The sequence below is a fragment of the Coregonus clupeaformis genome, unplaced genomic scaffold (assembly GCF_020615455.1).
Source record: "Coregonus clupeaformis isolate EN_2021a unplaced genomic scaffold, ASM2061545v1 scaf2237, whole genome shotgun sequence".
Taxonomy (NCBI): domain Eukaryota; kingdom Metazoa; phylum Chordata; class Actinopteri; order Salmoniformes; family Salmonidae; genus Coregonus; species Coregonus clupeaformis.
In genome coordinates, this window is record NW_025535691.1 from 77867 (window position 1) to 84300 (window position 6434).

The 6434-nt window shown below is 42.0% G+C and overlaps 2 pseudogenes; both read left to right on the plus strand.

Moving 5' to 3' along the window:
* Window positions 1-335: 335 nt before the first annotated feature.
* On the plus strand, window positions 336-3428 carry LOC123488377 (annotated as a pseudogene).
* Window positions 3429-3518: 90 nt separating this feature from the next.
* On the plus strand, window positions 3519-6203 carry LOC123488376 (annotated as a pseudogene).
* The last annotated feature ends 231 nt before the right edge of the window (window positions 6204-6434 follow it).

The following is a 6434-nucleotide window of genomic DNA, read 5'->3' on the forward strand; positions in this document are numbered from 1 at the left end:
GCATACCAAACATTAATTTTGACTGCATTCCTATAAACAAAATGGCAAACTATGCGGTGGACAGACAATTGTCCATTGTTTTAAAATACTACTACTGCAATCGTTTTTTTGCTACAAAGTTGGATTGTTCATTGTAGTGTGATCAATAACGCCCCAAACCTCACCTATATGTCTATAGTATTTGCCATTCAAACGGATCAATAATCCCATAGAAGGGAAGAAGAAAGGGAAAGGATGGATGCATTTCAAAAGTATTGGAACAGGTCCCTGCTAGTATTTTTTCTTCCTGCTTTTTCTCGCTCCTCCCACCTCTTTTTACATCAATCGAAAGCATTTCTCTGCTCATACGCTTTAGCTAGCTAGTTAGCCTTTTTAGCATCTGTGTTACACAATTGTGTCTCTAGGTCAAACCAGAATCAGCGTATCGAGAAGAAGGAACTAGCAAGCTAGCTAGCTTCTTCAACAGCCATGGGTGTGCAAGTCAAAGTCGAATACTGGTATGTTTATTTTCCATTTATTGGATTATTCGCCTTTTTTTCTAAGCAGCTCCCATGCGTTTTAGCTAGCTAGCTACAGTACTAGCTAGCAGTTCGAACTAGCCACCTTCATAGCACAGATAGTACCCACACATTGATTATGAAACGGGCTGTGTTTTATGCTAGCTAACGTTAGTTGGTGAATGTTTACCTTAAACATTGTTGGACATTTCCCCCCAACCACTTTAGGGTTAATTATTGATCACTAAGTCATGTTTTTGTTTTGTCGTTGTCTTTAGCGGTGGATGAGGGTACGAGCCCCGCTATCAGGAGCTCGCGCGGGTTGTAATCGCGGAGTTCACTGAAGCGGAGGTGTCAGGCTTCGTAGGAAGGCAAGGTAAGTTGGTCCTTTCGACATAGCCTACTACAGACAATGCAGGTACGTACAGTGTTGGGAAGGACACAGTACTAATGTGAAGTATTTTGACATAGCTACACATTCTCTCCTCTGTGTAGCGATATACTCACTGGACAGTTTATTAGGTATACATCTAGTACTGGGTTGGACCCCCCCCCCCCCCCTTTGCCTCCAGAACAGCCTGAATTCTTCGGGGAATTAATTATTCAAGTCGGAAACATTCCATAGGGATGCTGGTCTACACTGATGGCATCATGCAGTTGCTGCAGATTTGACCGTGGTACACCACCGCCACCAGCCTGTACCGTTGACACCAGGAAGGATTGGTCCATGGATTCATGCTGCTTACGCCAAATCTCTACCATCAGGAACCGGGATTCGTTGGACCAGGCAACGTTTTTCCACTACTCAATTGTCCAGTGTTGGAGATCGCGTGCCCACTGGAGCCGTTTCTTCTTGTGTTTAGCTGATAGGAGTGGAACCCGGTGTGGTTGTCTGCTGCAATAGCCCATCCGTGACAAGGATCAATGAGATGTGCGTTCTAAAATGCTGTTCTGCACACCACTGTTGTGCTGTGCCGTTATTTGTCTGTTTGTGGCCTGCCTGTTAACTTGCACGATTCTTGCCATTCTCCTTTGATCTCTCATCAATTAGCTGTTTTAGCCCACAAGACTGCCGCTAACTGGATTTTTGTGTTTTTTGCACCATTCTCGGGAAACCCTAGACACTTGTGTGTGAAAAGCCCAGGTGGGCGGCATTTTCTGAGATGCTGGATCTGACGTGTCTGGCACCGACAATCATACCATGCTCAAAGTAACTTAGGTAACTCGTTTTGCCCATTCAATCACACAGTAACTGAATGCCTCTGCTGGTCTGCCTGCTTTATATAGCAATCCACAGCCACGTGACTCACTGTCTGTAGGAGTTAACCATTTTCGTGAACAGGGTGGGGTACCTAATAAACTGGCTTGTGAGTGTATGTCTCTACTTTAGTCTCAAAGACTACATTGTTTTGCCTTGATTTTATGCTTTCGTTTCTGCAGGCAGTTTTGAGATTGAGATCAATGGGAAAGTAGTCTTCTCCAAGCTTGAAACAAGCGGCTTCCCATATGAAGACGACGTAAGTTGTTAAGTTCTTACAAAGCTGGCATTTTAATGTCTGACCCACTGTCTGTGTGTCAACTGCCAATGACTAGCGCCATTGACACAAGATGTCTTATCCCCCTGCAGGTCATGGACGCTATCCAGAAAGCCCATGATGGCAAGCCAGTGGAGAAGATCACCAAGAGCCGCCCGCCTTGTGTCATCCTGTAGATCTCCTCTCCTTCTATCCTCCAACCCTGGCCTCTCCTGACAGCAGCATGCTGAAGACAGGACGCTGCACTCCCATCACTGCCACTGTCATCACTCACTCAGCCTTTGCACTAACCGGGCATGAGGGTGACACAACTCTCTGTTGAAACTACACTAGCAGAGTTGGACTAAGACCACTGAAGCCGCTGTCTTTGATTTAGAGTACAACCTGTCGTAAGGTTTTGTTGTACCTTCTCTCTCCCCTCTCTCTCTGCTCTCATTGCGGTGTTCCAGGACTTATATGATTACTGTAGCCCAAAGCTGAAAGGTTTATAGTATGATAACCCCAGTCCTGGTAGCTCCTATGTTATGGGATCAGAGAAAGGGAGGAGACCGTAAGATGGAGGGGCAAACGGGTTGGGAGGGACACCCTGTTATATTCCGAAAGCCTCATTGCCTGGCAGACAGTTACTGCCTGATTGTTCTAATTCCTCTCAAGAAGGGAAGGAGCTAAATTATTTTCAGCCCTCTGTGAAAATTATTAAAGCTCTAAGCGTCATAAGCCCTGTTTCACAACTTGTATCCTGTACCCTACTATGCTGATGAACGTGCTGCTTAAACCTGTCACTGTCAATGCAATGTTTGTCAATTGATTTAATAAGATGTGTTCTAAAGTCTATGAAATGGAGACACTTTAAACTAGGTGGAAACTTATACTTTTTACAAGGTTTTTTGTGTGTCCGTTCTGTCATTACAACTTTTGTTTATTTTTAAAACTAGTGTATCTCTATCGGAACTTGGATGTAATATATATTATTATTTTTTGTCCATTTTATAGCTAATCTGCCTGGAGCATTCCAGGCAGTGTCTTTAACAGTGAACTAGGTTTCTGTTTTGAACTGTTCTCTTTAGCCGAAACGTGAGAAACACCGTAGTAGCCAAACCTGTATACTGCCACTGAATCATAGATAATGCATTTTCATTGACTCTGTGGCTTTTATATATGATCAGCTTTACTATTAGTAGAGCTGACCTTGCAAGTAGATAAATCCTTAGTTGTTTTGAAGGCCATCTCTCACTGGTCTGTCTATCACTAACGACACCTCATCAGCATCTGTTTATGCGCACAGTTTATTGAATATCATCTCTGAATATTATTTTTCCCGTTGCCCAGGGCTGTCAAGTATAATACCCATTGGGAGAACTTCTATCACAAAATAAAATTAAGGATTATTTAACTGCATAAATATGTTAGTATTGTCTTTCTTAACGTGTCATGTTCAAAACGACTTAACATATGTTTTTTCTTCTTTGTTTCACTTCAGTAATAACTACTCAACTCCATAAGAATGGAAAAACAATTGAAATCTAAAGTGCTATGTAACAACATACTAACATGTTATTATTAGAGTATTGGCTCATTCACAGGTCTGAACTGTTCTTACAGTACATCCCCATGGCAACAAAGCACCTCAGGTGTGTTACTCAGGTAAGTCTCAGTAATTACTCTCTTGTTGTTGCTCACATTCAGACATCTAATACCACTGTCATGTGATCATTCTATAGGGGGAACAGGTGTTTGTGTGCTGTTGGCTACACCCACGCTGTAATGTCAACACAGCCAGCCATGACAACCGCAGCAGGAAGAGAAGAGCCTTTGGAGCAAGAAGCATCTTGGTAAGTTTCATACATTGCATCTTCATTGATCAAACCCTGTTGACTGGCTACAGTATAGTGAGTCCGAGTGTTTTTTCCTGTATTGAATGTGTTAAGCAGGGTTGGAGTCAATTTCATTTTAATTAATTACATTCAGGAAGTACACTGAAATTATAATTCCACATTGAATAGAGTTTGAAGACAATTGCAATTTAAATTTCATTTTTCTTCCTGAATTGGCTGGTGTTAAGTTCAAAATACCACTGCCATCAAGCTAGTTATGTACTTCTGCTAACTGAAATGTTTCCAACTCACTCTGAGTAGGAATAGATCCTCTCTGATATTACATTTTGTGGAGGTGTTGTTCCTTCATGTTATGGTCTTGACTCAGTACACACATGGAATCCAATACCCTGCCCAGCTATATTATTGTCTCAATACACGTTTCAATGTTTTTCTAGAACTTATCCATTACTGAAGAACAGGATAGAAACTTGAAATAACTCAGGATGATGAGCCTTTGGAGACTTGATTGTCAATGGTTTTTGTTTTTGCAATGTTTCATTGTTTGTTTTACCTGAAAAAACAGTTAACTATCATCTAGTAACTTGTCTGTTTCAGTTGATCACTGTCCCAACCCTACCTGGGACAGTAAACCTGTATTCTAATATACCCTTTTTAGACTTACTCATGACTAAGGAGGCAGGTTACGATTGCTCCTATTGTGTTTTCATATTGAGGTTTCTTACTCCTCCCACCTCAGTCAGCCAGGCAAAACACCTTTACATCAGCGAAGCACATTCAAGAAGAAAGGAGTGAGAAGAAGAATCTGAGTCAAAAGCCATGGGTGTGGTGCAGATCAGAGTGGAATACTGGTAGGTTTATATTAATTTAAATTTGGGAGGATGCGTTTGTTTTATGGAGGCCGGAAACTATGGAAATTATATGGAAATATGGCAACTGCCATACCTTTTAACACTCAGGTTGAGTCTGTATGTTGATATTTTATGCTGTTTTAATTATTCATCACTGTTTTGGTTTTCTTATCACTGTTTTAGTGGCCAATGAGGGTACGAGCCCCGCTACAAGAAACTTCAGCAGGCTGTCGCTGTGGGGTTTCCTGAGGCGGAGGTGTCAGGCTTTGTAGGACGAAAAGGTCAGCTGGATACCCAATCAATCACATTTATTTTATAAAGCCCTTTTTACATCAGCAGCTGTCACAAAGTGCTATACAGATACCCAGCCTAAAACCCCAAAGAGCAAGCAATGCAGATGCAGAAGCACAGTGGCTACAGTGAAATGTATTGTGCAAATGTTGTAATATTTACCTATTCTTTTGGTAAAATACCAGTTTTCACACCTGTTTTGTGTATGTGTCTGTCAAGGTTGAACCTACATATTGTTTTGAAGATAAGTGTGATGCTGTTGTTTCTACAGGCAGCTTTGAGTTGGAGATCAACGGGGAGCTGGTCTTCTCCAAGCTGGAAACAGGTGGCTTCCCCATGGAAAAGGATGTGAGTACCGGAAGCGTTCTCCTCTGAAGTTGCAGAACGGTCAACTTCAGCCAGTTTGTTCACTGAAATTGACACAAATGTTGTGAAATTGACGCAAATGGTCTCAACAATGTGTATGCCCCTTCAGGTCAGGGACGCTCTCCAGAACACATATGATGGCAAGCAAGTGGAGAAGTGGACCAGAAATCGCCCACCTTGTGCCATCCTGTAGATCTCAATTCCCACCATCGTCTAACCGTGATCACTCAGACCAATGCTGCTGTCTGTCACCACTCACACAGCAGAGACTCTTTTCTATCTAGAGACCTTTTTGGTTGTTCCTTCTCTCTTCCCTCTCTCTCTGCTCCCATTGTAGTGTTCCAGGACTTTATATGATTACTGTAGCCCAAAGCTGAAAGGTTATAGTATGATGACCCCAGTCCTGGCAGCTCCTATGTTATGGGATCAGAGAAAGAGAGGAGATGGGGGAGACTGGTTGGGTGGGATTTCCTTATTCCAGACCTTCTATGCCTATCTGTTTACAGCACCATCATCAGCCAGACAAACAATTAATATGAGCTGCTAAAGCCTGTCTCTCGTTGTGTTATTGTGTATTGACCTCCTATATTGCAACTCATGCTTTGAGATTAACTTTATGTTAAGTAGAACTGGTCAGTTGAGTAGATGAATTGATAGTTATGGTTATGAAGGCCACCACCCACTGGTCTGTCTGATACACTAACGAGACATCAGCCCATGTTCTTCACATTTTAATTATCATTGCTGAATACTGTTAATGATTGCTGATGACAATGTGTGATACCAACTGGGAGGACTTCAATCTCTAAATAAAATAAAATGGCATTGTTTGTTGCTTTTGTTTTCTTCCTAATTGTTGTCATGTTCAGAACTCAGGCTTTACTGGCAACACTGGAGGAAGGAGGAGACTGCAACCCATATAGACAACACTTATTTTCACTCAGGCACATTTGTACACTAGAGGGTGACACATGGATCATCCTCTGCCTACAATTTTCTATGACTTGCCATACTCAATTCAGCATTAAAAAGTCCTATTCTGTAAAGTGATATTTGCTG